This window comes from Macadamia integrifolia, chromosome 5, assembly GCF_013358625.1.
Source record: "Macadamia integrifolia cultivar HAES 741 chromosome 5, SCU_Mint_v3, whole genome shotgun sequence".
Taxonomy (NCBI): domain Eukaryota; kingdom Viridiplantae; phylum Streptophyta; class Magnoliopsida; order Proteales; family Proteaceae; genus Macadamia; species Macadamia integrifolia.
In genome coordinates, this window is record NC_056561.1 from 2,551,169 (window position 1) to 2,561,931 (window position 10,763).

Consider the following 10,763-nt stretch of genomic DNA (forward strand, 5'->3'; position numbering starts at 1 on the left):
GGGTATCCATGGCTATTTCCTTGTGTTAGATTGAGGAAGAAGGACTTGGTGTGCGATCCAAGTGACTCCTTGCGGCGTGAAGTCGAGGAGGTCTGCTTCTAATGATTATTCTCTTTAAGTTCTTTGTTTATTCTCGAGGTTTATCAAGGCTACAAATCAGGTATGTGATTTCTGAACTTGCCTAGAAAATTCTGCAAAAACAGAGCATCCGCCCCTATTGGAATATCTAGGTTTGATTCTCAGATTGACTCAGTTTTTTGGTCGATTGTTCCTTAATCTCCAAGCATGGTTCGACCCAATTTTGGGATGATTCTGTCCACTCCATCTTGAGTTATTAGAAATCACCAGTTCCTTGTCTTTTAGTGACCTGCTGTGTTCTAACTTGAGGTCGATTACTGTGACTGATTTTATGTTGCTTCCTTAAGATGGTGCGTCATTATTGTTGTTGATTTGAACCTCTAAAGACCTCTGGGGTTTTTTGGTTGTGTTTATTTAGTCTACTGCTGCCCTATCCTAATCTATATTGGTAATCAGAAATCTGTCAACTGCTGAAATTGCTACTGTTCTGTTATGGTTGTGGACTGTTGATACTATAGTCTGGTTGTCGATTAGTCCTTTTGTTTGGTGCTGATATCTGGTCATAGAGCCCCAAATTCTGGTTTGACAAATCTGATTGTTAAGGACTGTTGACTAGTTAATATTGGACTGTTATTGCTGCTCACTGTTGGGTGATTATTGGTTCTCTGGTTTATAATTTCCTGCAGTCTTGGGTCTGGTTTGGTTGTCAAATCCATCCCTACATTAACCTCCAGCCAAAACCAAGGGCGGAAGACCAGAACCCTACAAAGGATGGTTCTCACTCAACAGTACTCTGATGGAGCTGAGATTTTGGAACAACCTCCATATACCCCAGCCCTATGAAGCCCAAGTGATTGCTCAACAAAACAGCAATCGACCATTTAAAGAAAGCTTCCTGAAGGCTGAAACTGCAGGTGGCAGTTGGCATAGAACTAGCCTGTTTACAGACTGTGTGTCACGGTAGAGGAACTGTTTGGCACAGGAAACTGGGATTTGGGTCACTCAGAGGAGGGGGTATCTATGACTCAAATCTCAGGGGAAAAGGAAGAGGAACCAGGGATATCAATCCCAAACTTGTTGAACTTGTAGTACCGCAGAAACAGGGGATTAGGACTAAGATGGGGAAGACGAATTGAAGAGAAACAAAAAATAAAGAAGAAGAAGATGAAGGAAGAGGAGAACAAAGGGGAGAGAGTCGAACCTGAGAAGAAGAGGAATTGAGAAAGGAAGAGGAATGGAAGGCTGCACTGTCGGCCACACTGGAATCTTGCCAAGCACTCCATGGCAACACAAAAAAACTCAATTATTATTCATTCAATTCTATTCACTATCTCCATTGGTAGGTTACATTGAATATTAATAGCAAAATGAAACTCCTAAAAACAAGAAGCTAACTCTAAATAGGGAACTAAAACTAATTAGGAAACAAACAACGACGTAGCTATCTCCTTGATAACTCATGGTTTCAGATTTCATTAGTTTAGCTGAAATTACATACGGGAGTGCCGGCTTATACAAAGATGAGAACTCTACAATTGGAAGGCCTTGCTGTACATGAGAAGGATGCACACAATAGGAAAGCTTGTTGTATGTGAGAAGGATAGAGGTGGATTTGGAAAGGCTTTTGGCTGTATTGAATATAGAGTTCCCTTGTAAACAAGTTGACTCAATATTTGTTTAATACACCCCTTCAAGTTGAAGGGACAAGTGAGCGGATCTTCAACTTGTCACGTAGAAGTTGAAACCGTTTTATTGGTAGGCCCTTATTCATAATTTCCGCTGGTCGATTTGCCATTGAAATGAATTGAACCATCAACTCTCGTTTGACAGCCTTGTAATGTAAAAAATGAAAGTTAATCTCAACCTGCTTGGTACAAGCATGGAATACTGGATTTTCTAAGAGATATGTCGCCCCAATATTATCACACTATAGAATTGGAGAGTGTTTGAGAGGAATACCAAGTTCCTTAAGAAGAGATTCCAACTAAGTAAGTTCAGATGCATCGGCAAAAGCTTTGTATTCCGAATTAGTGGATGAACGAGCAACATTTTTTTATTTGCAGGATGTCCTTGAAATGAGATTTGTACCATGCATTGTATACTCTCTCGTGGATTTCCGATCATCACTGTTCCCTTCCCTGTTAACATTTGAAAATGCCTGATGTGTGAGATGATGATATTTCTCAATAAGCAAGCCATAAGTCTGTGTATGCTTGAGATAATGGAGAATCTGCTTAATAAGTGACCAATATTCTTCTGTAGGGTCGTGTATAACCGATTCAAATGCACTATCCGCCATCATCCTCCTCGTCCTTCCTTATGAGCCCCATCCAGCCACCCTATCTCTTCAACTCTGTTAGTGCCTTCACCCTTACCCATCCAGTTGGCCCCACCACATCCCCCAACTCTTGCACACTCCATGACTCTTCGGCACATGACTAAGCCCCCCATGCCCTATCATCCACCGCCACATCCTCTCCCCCCACCCATCTATATCAAACATGTTTCTCCCAAGCCAACAAAATTCCCAAATGGAGGTCCACATGGTAGATGAATTTAACGACTTATTATGTAACGGCACTTGGACACCTGTCCCTCGCCAACCCCGTATGAATTTGATTGGTTGCAATTGAGTTTACCAAAGTGGATGGTTCTTTTGAAAGGTTCAAGGCCCGCCTTCTTACAATTACAAAAGACTTTCATCAACAATATGGTTTGGATTATACTGACACTTTCAGTTCTGTGTTGAACTTGCAACAGTCCGACCTTTCTTCATGCATTCTCAGTGAGGAGGTGTACATGAGTCAGCCACCCGGTTTTCAGTACCCCACCAAACTGGATCGTATTTGTAAGCTGCATTGCTCTCTTTATGACCTTAAACAGAATGCACGTGGTTGGTTCTATAATTTGTCTACATTCCTTTTGCACCATGGGTTTCACAGCTTCTCAAACGGATCTGTCCTTATTCATCTATAACCAAGGTATGGCCATCATGTATGTATTGGTGTTCTGGTCACAAGAAATCATTCCACTCATGTTACAACCCTCCTTGACCAATTGGTATCTGAGTTCTCCATCAAAGATTTGTGGACCATACATTTCATTTTTGGAATTGAAGCAGTTTGTCACCCTAAAGGTCTTTTATTAACTTAGTCTCGATACATCAGTGATCTCTTATATAGGGTCGGAATGATGGATTGTAGGCCTGTTCTCACACCATGGCCATGAATATGAAATTATTTGCTTCAGGGGGTGTACTTCTTTCTTACCCTACTTTGTATCGCTTTATTGTTGGGTCTCTCTAATACATCACTTTGAAATGTCCTAATGTTGTATTTGTAGTAAATTATGATTTTCAATTTATGTACGACCCTACAGAAGAGCTTTGGCCACTTTTTAAGCTGATTCTCCATTATCTCAAGTGTACACAGACTATTGATTTGCTTATTGAGAAATATCATCAGCTCACACTTCCAGCCTTTTCATATGCTGACTAGGCAGGGAAAAATAATGACCGGTGTCCACGAGAGGGTATGCAATTTTTTAGACTTCCTACAAATAGGAATCTATTACTTGTTCATCCACAGAGTCCAAATACAGAGCCTTAGCTGATGCATCAGTTGAACTTACTTGGTTGGAATCTCGTCTTGTGGAACTTGGTATTCCTCTCAAGCATTCTCCAATTCTGTTGTGTGATAATATTGGGATGACATATCACTCGATTAATCTAGTATTCCATGCTCGTACTGAACATGTTGAGATTGACTTCTATTTTGTATGTGACAACGTTGCTAAATGAGAGTTGACGGTTCAATTAATTTCAGCGGCAGATCAACTATTATGACTAAGGTTCTATCAATAAAACGGTTTCAGTTTCTACGTGACAAGTTAAAGATATGCTCACTCGCCCCTTCAACTTAAGGGGGTGTATTGACTAACTATTGGGTCACCTTAATGGAACTCAATATTTAGTATAGCTAGAATCCTCTCCAAATCTGTCTCTAACCTTCTCATGTAATGCAAACTTTCCTATTTTGTTTATCCTTCTCATGTACTGCAAGGCATTCCAATTGTAAAGTTCTCTCTTCTTTGTATTAAACAATACTCCCATATGTAATTTATGTTAAGCTAATGAAATCTAAAACTATGAGTTATAAAAAATAAAAAATATTACATTATCTATCCCAATAAAGAAAATATATATCTACCAAGCCAGTTTGGAGTTTGATCCAAAAAGTCGGGTTGGTCCGTTTTCATCTTGGCTTTGGATTTGGCTTCGGCCTCAACTTTGACACCAGGTGTGGCCGTCCAACCATGTCAACCCTATTGCATCATTTTCTGGGTTCTAAATGATGCTGCAATGGATTCTTTTCTACTTGGACACTTCTTACATACCTGGAGTCATGGTTTAAAGTATCTTCGATACGATACGATACCCTCTGATATGTACCTTAAATTTAGCTGACCGGTACCGATACTTTAATCCTTGCCTGGACTACCCTTGCCAATACAACATGACATGGATACAGGTATGGGTATGGGATGTGTCTAGCACAAACCTGTCAAAACACTTACAGGGCTGTGAAGGAGAAGAAGATTATCCCATTCAACACATTAAACCCGTATTTAAAACATTAACTTTACTTCCTTTGTGGCACATTTTTTGTGGATTTCCCAACCCTGTACCCGTTTTGGACACATCCTTAATAATACTATAAACTATGTTTTGGGGGACTGGTCAGCCTGACTTATAATACTCCTTGCAAATGCTAGTCTCTGATATCCTTTCTCCCATTGGGTGGTCCTCCCCTATCCCTCTGCTCTCTGATCTTTGGTCCTCCCTTCCTTCGTTTCCCCCTGGTCACAGAGGAAGGGAAGACAAATGCATCTGGCTCCCCTCCTCCAATGGGATTTTCTCCTCTGCCTCTACTTGGACCCATGGTCGCAATCCCTGCCCTCGTGTTTCCTGGCACAAGTTGGTTTGGTTCAAAGGGCATTTTCCCAGACATAGCTTCACCTTATGGCGATGTATGTCCAACTGTCTTCCCACCCAATCCTTCTTCATCCATCGTCTCATCCCTGTCAACCCTTCTTATTGTCTTTGCCCTTCGAATACTGAGGATATCCCTCATCTCTTCTTCTCTTGCCCATTCTCCTCCCTTGTTTGGAAGAATGTCCTGTCCAAATGTTGGCCATCCTGCAGGACTATTCTCTCCTTTGACCGAGAATGGGTGTGGGTGGATATGACTTTCTCAGGTTCCTCAATTTGTGATATGATTGGAAAACTGGCTTTTTGTGCTACTATCAACCATCTTTGGATGGAATGCAACATCTGTAAATGGACCCCCAAATCCTGTTCTTAGGACTAGATTTGGAAAGCTATCTACTTTGATGTTACTTCCAAAGCCCAAACCCTTCTTAACCGTCATCCCTGGCCGGTCCTTGTCTCCCCAAAAAATTCTCTCATCATCAACTCCTGGAACCTTTAGGTTGATCTCTTCCAACCCCCCTTGATGGTGTTAGCCTCCCCCCCCCCCCCCCGGCTGGTCGGTCTTGTCTTTGCATTAGTTTGTTTTTGTTATTTTCTTGTTCCTCCTAGGTTGGCTTCTCCTTGTTGGCTTAAGCCTTCCCTCCCCCTTCTCCCTTGTATATTCTCTTCTCTCCTTGGTAATGAATTATTTATTCATCCAAAAAAAACACACACTCATGCCTAATCACCGCATCATAACCCATGTAATATGGTGGTTAATGTATTATGTCTTCTTTATTCTCATTTGAATGATTTTTATTTCATGTTTCAGGCTGTCTTCCCCCCTTCTTGTTTCGATATCCAAATTTATGCCTCACCTTTTTCATTTTGTAAAAAAATTAAAGATGGAACAAAGAATGATATTGTCGACTTGTTCAACTTCAATTTTTTAAAATTTTTAATTTTTAAATTTTTAAATTTTTTAATTCTTTAATTTTTCAACTTTGCTTATGCAGTTGCTCACATATATGTTGGAATGATTAATATTATAAAATCAATTTTGATCATATTTACAGACAAACAGAATAACTGTAGATGAATATTTTTAAATCTATTTTTGATCATGTTTACAGCTTTACAGCCAAACAGAATAAACATATTATGCTTCAACTTTGCACGTGTTATTCCTGTTAGAATGGTGAATAGTTCTGTGTATGCGTGATGAATAATTCTCGCAGGGATGAGACTATAATGGAAAAGTTTGTTTTCTTGTTTTATTACACTCATTTTTCTCGTGTCATTTAATGTGCATGAAAATTTTGTGATTAATATAGGTATATGATGATACTACTGAAGGCAGGAAAGTCTGCACTTATTACAACTTGGATTCCATTCCTGTGATTCTTGTTATTGATCCCATCACAGGGCAAAAGATGTGGTCATGGAATGGAATGGTCCATCCAGACCGTTTGTTGGAGGTATGATTTGCATAATATCTGGATATATTTGATCCATGCCACAGATACCTTGACTTATTCAGGAGTATTTAGTAATCTCAAATTCTCAATTATCAGAAGTTGACTGTAATTTTCTTTTCCCATTAAGTAGGTTCGAGATAAAGTTTTGATTCTTTTCTACCTATTATGCCCTTTCTGTAGGATCTACTACCTTATATGGACAGTGGCCCCAAGAACCACCATATCACTCATCCGCATAAACGTCCACGTGAGAGTCCACAGATTTCTACCCAAAAAGCACAAGGTATGATGGGTTAGCATTTGATTGGTGTTGTAAATTTTCATGGTGCAGCCTTTGGTTCAGAAGTATTTACACTGATGAGAACAAAAACGCAATGAAAGAAGTGAAGTATCAACAAACTGAAGTTTTTTTCCTATTACACCTAATTGTTTTCTGGCCAGGAAAGCTACGTGCCAGCTTAACTCTTTTTCGTCTACCACCTGTGAATTTTTGAGACATACTACATCTGTAATGCATAGTTTCATCACATGAAGAAGGGTATGAACATTCATGTGTTTGACATTCAATGTTTATATTTGCCTTGTACATTACTTTTTTTTTCTTTAAAGACCTTCGATGACATGCAATGATGGGGTTAAGAAACCTCAGTCAATCAAAATCCCTTGGGTAGGAACCAAACTAGAACTGGAGATCCAATAATGTTTATTTTATTTTTCTCCTGCTGCCAATGAACCAACAGACTCTGTCAAACTCTCTCTTATCTTTCCCATTTATCTTGAAACTTGGAGGCTTGTTCATTAACTATTGAGCAACCCACATGCAAATCCACGGCTCAAGATCCAAAAACAGCCAAGGTGTTTCGAACTGAAACTCAATCTGTTCTTCCTCCTTTCTGCCAAGGTCCGTTTCAGGTAACCTATTTGTTTTCTTTATTAGTTTCTTAGGCCTGTTAATGTTCGACTTTGATTGGATCAGTAGTTGTGATTCTATATCCAAAAGCCCAGTTTGTTTGGATATCTTGTGAGAGAAAACTTTCTTTCCAAACAAGTTCTCTTTACACTGGTCTGCTGCTAAGCCTGCTATCATGAGGCTGAAGGTGACCCTTACGAAACAAGTTTAGTGTTTTGAAACTTGGGTTGCATTACTCTCTCTCTCTCTCTCTCTCTCTCTCTCTCTCTCTCATGTATACATATATGGGGAAAAGAATGCTCCCCATCGCACAGCTCAAGCGCCAGCACAGGGGCCAATGAGGAAATGCACATGGGTATCAACAGCGGGTGGGTTTTTTGGGATTTCACAGGGGTGAGGGTGTCATTTTGCTGCTCTTTGTGTGCACAGTGATGTAAGGTTGGTTTACCTAGGCAAACAACCCGCCAATAATAATAACAAACTCCAAAACTGATTCAGATTTGATCACAGAACAGAGAACCAAAAGGAGAAAACACAGAGCCTAAACTAGGGCTGAAAACCAAGGGAAATAGAACTCACAAAACAAGGCTCAGTTGAGCTTCAAACCAGGGTCGAGTACTGCTGGAGGTATGATGTTGATCCACATCCATCATGGACTGGCACAGGGGGAGAGCCCAGCCCAAAGTGGGTTGATCGAACTCCACTTAAGTGGTTATTAATATATTAGCTTATTTCATCAGTTAGTGAGGCCCATTGGGCCCATCGATTTACTCACTTAAGTGTTTAAGTTCTTAGTTAGAAATAAAAGCCCATGTGGCCCATTGAATTAATTGTAATTAGCCCATTAGTGGCTAGTAGCTAATTAACTAGTTAGTTACCTATTCCAATTAGGTTTTTAGTCTAGTCCTAGTAGGAGTACAACTCCTACTTCTAATGTGACTGCTAGTAGCTAGTTTCTGCCCTCTATCTATAGAGGAGCTCTTGTACTCATATTTCTCAGATTTGAATAAAGAATTATTGCAGTCAATTGCTTAAATAGCCGGGATTTCTGTGGGCGAGATGCCCGGGTTGAGATAGCAATCCCACCCACACTTGTTTTGCTTCTTTTCTTCTTATTCTCAGTTTACTGCTGTCTATTACTTACTGTTACTGCTTACCATTATTGAAAGAACCAGATCTGTTCAGACCTTCAAAAGCCAGAACCGACCAGCATCAGTAGAGGATATAGGAGAGAGATCGATCTCCTCTTCCTTCGCCAGTTGACCTCTGATTTACAAACCCTTTTCAGAGGGTGTTCACAGCCATCCAAGGATCACTCGGTCCTCTTCTCATTGCTGTCCAAGCAGCCCTGCCTCAGTTCTTGAAGAATTATCTCTGTTCTCTCTTTCTCTCTCAGGTCTGAATTCAAGAAAGTGAATAACTCCATCACCAGCCATCATAAGACTTTGATATTTGAGGTTTTTATACCCTTACCGGGACCTAAAATCGACCAGGATTCCAGTTCAATCTGAGCTTCACAGACCCAGCCACAGGTCTCCCTCTTCAGCCCCATCGCAGGTCATTTTCTCTCTCCTAGCTGATTGGGTTTTGTCTGGGTTTTTGTGTACTGATTTGTCTTTTCTGTTGGAAGGTTAGTTCTGGTTTATTTCCCTTGTTCTCCTAATCTAATTCTGGTTATTCTCAAGTTAGTTTTGTGTTGTGTAGTCTTGTTTGGAGTTGTAATACATTGGGGGTAGTTACTTTTGTATTCTACTTCTACATTAAGGTATCCCTAAAACAGTCCCTAAACTATGGCTGAAAGAGGGTCAACTGAGAAGGAAACAACAGCAAACTAACCTGACCTAAGTTGGGGTTTCCAACAGGTTATGGGAGAAACCATGCGGCTTCCACAAGGGGGCTCCAAATGCCCTGGAATACTGGTCGAAGGAGCCTCCTAGCTCAGTGGACAGAACCCTAAAAGGTCCCTTGAATCTGGGCTGCAGTTGAGGTGTTCCAGTGGAAATTGATCAAGCTTGCCTAGACCTTGACAATGGAGAAATCGATCCTTGATCCTTTCTGAACTTCAAGCAGCTTCTGTATACTGATCTTCTGGACTTCAATCACCTTCAATAGACCCCCTCAAACATTCTTTTACAACAGTGAAATAAAGAAGGAATTAGAAAACAAGGATGGAGTTGGGATAAATGTGGGTGGGATAATGGCTATCTCAGCCTGGGCTTCTCTCACCCACAACTATCTCATCTGTTTGATATCCTATCTCAGTAGTTGGAGCAACAATGGCTGCAATTCATCAATCTTTTATTAATTGTAAAAGTATTACAATGGTCTCTTGGCTCTCTCTTAAATAGACAAGGCACAACCATGCAAATTAGAAACAAACCAAAAGGTAAACTAATCTGAAATTAGTTTTAATGTCTTTAGAAACTTAAAACTAACTTGTACTCTAAGAAATCTTAACAGACAATAATAGGGACTTCTAGAAGATTAAATTTACTCAGCTAACTTATTGTTTGACTGGTCAAACACACAAAAGACTAAACCTAGCTTCTATGGAGATTGTAGGTCACAATATGGAAGCTTCTGGACAGCAGCTGCAAGCTGGATTGATGGGCTCTGTTGGGGATCTTCTAGAAGACCAAAATAGGGGCAAAGTACTGCAAAAATCTGGGGTCCATTATGCTGGTTCGATGGGCTAAAGTAATGGACCAGCATAGGCCAAAACTGGGGCCAGGCTGGCTGGCTGGCTTTCTTCCTTCTTCTATAGTGCAGGCCACCATGGATGTCTACATCACTCAGGGGTTGTGTGATCAGGGAGCTTTCATATATATATATATATATTAAGCATGTTCGTGGGCTCACACACACCCACACCCACACTCACTAATCCTCTTTCGACCTGATAGTGGTCTATTTTAAATTTTAAACAATAATACTCATTACTCATTACTATGTTTTTGCCTTTGAACCGCAAGACTTGAGAGACCATTAGAACCATTTAAGAAATTGAAAAATGACCAACCACACTGCGCCCCACCAAAAGCAGTCCCCATTGCTGGGGATTTTGCCAGCTTCTTTTTAATTGTCTGATATGGATGGTTCCTTTTATTTTTGTTTGAATTCTCTGGTATTTCTGAATCTCTGATTTCATGACTCTTCAATATGAAACCTTTTGTTTTCTGTGGTTATCTTGATCACTTGAAGTACAGAATTCCTTCAATTTTTGAACCCCTTTGAGATTGAACTCTTAAAGTTCAATCCGACATCTGAAGCCTAATCTTCTCTGTTTCCTGAATTTTCTCAGTCCATTATTTGTGTGTTGAAATTCTCA

The 10,763-nt window shown here is 40.2% G+C and overlaps 1 long non-coding RNA gene across 1 annotated transcript; it reads left to right on the plus strand.

Annotated features, from left to right (window-relative positions):
* LOC122078838 lies at positions 1 to 6,801 on the plus strand. Its single transcript, XR_006140194.1, has 3 exons — positions 1 to 3,737; positions 6,382 to 6,525; positions 6,706 to 6,801. It is a non-coding gene; the product is annotated as an uncharacterized LOC122078838 (long non-coding RNA).
* The last annotated feature ends 3,962 nt before the right edge of the window (positions 6,802 to 10,763 follow it).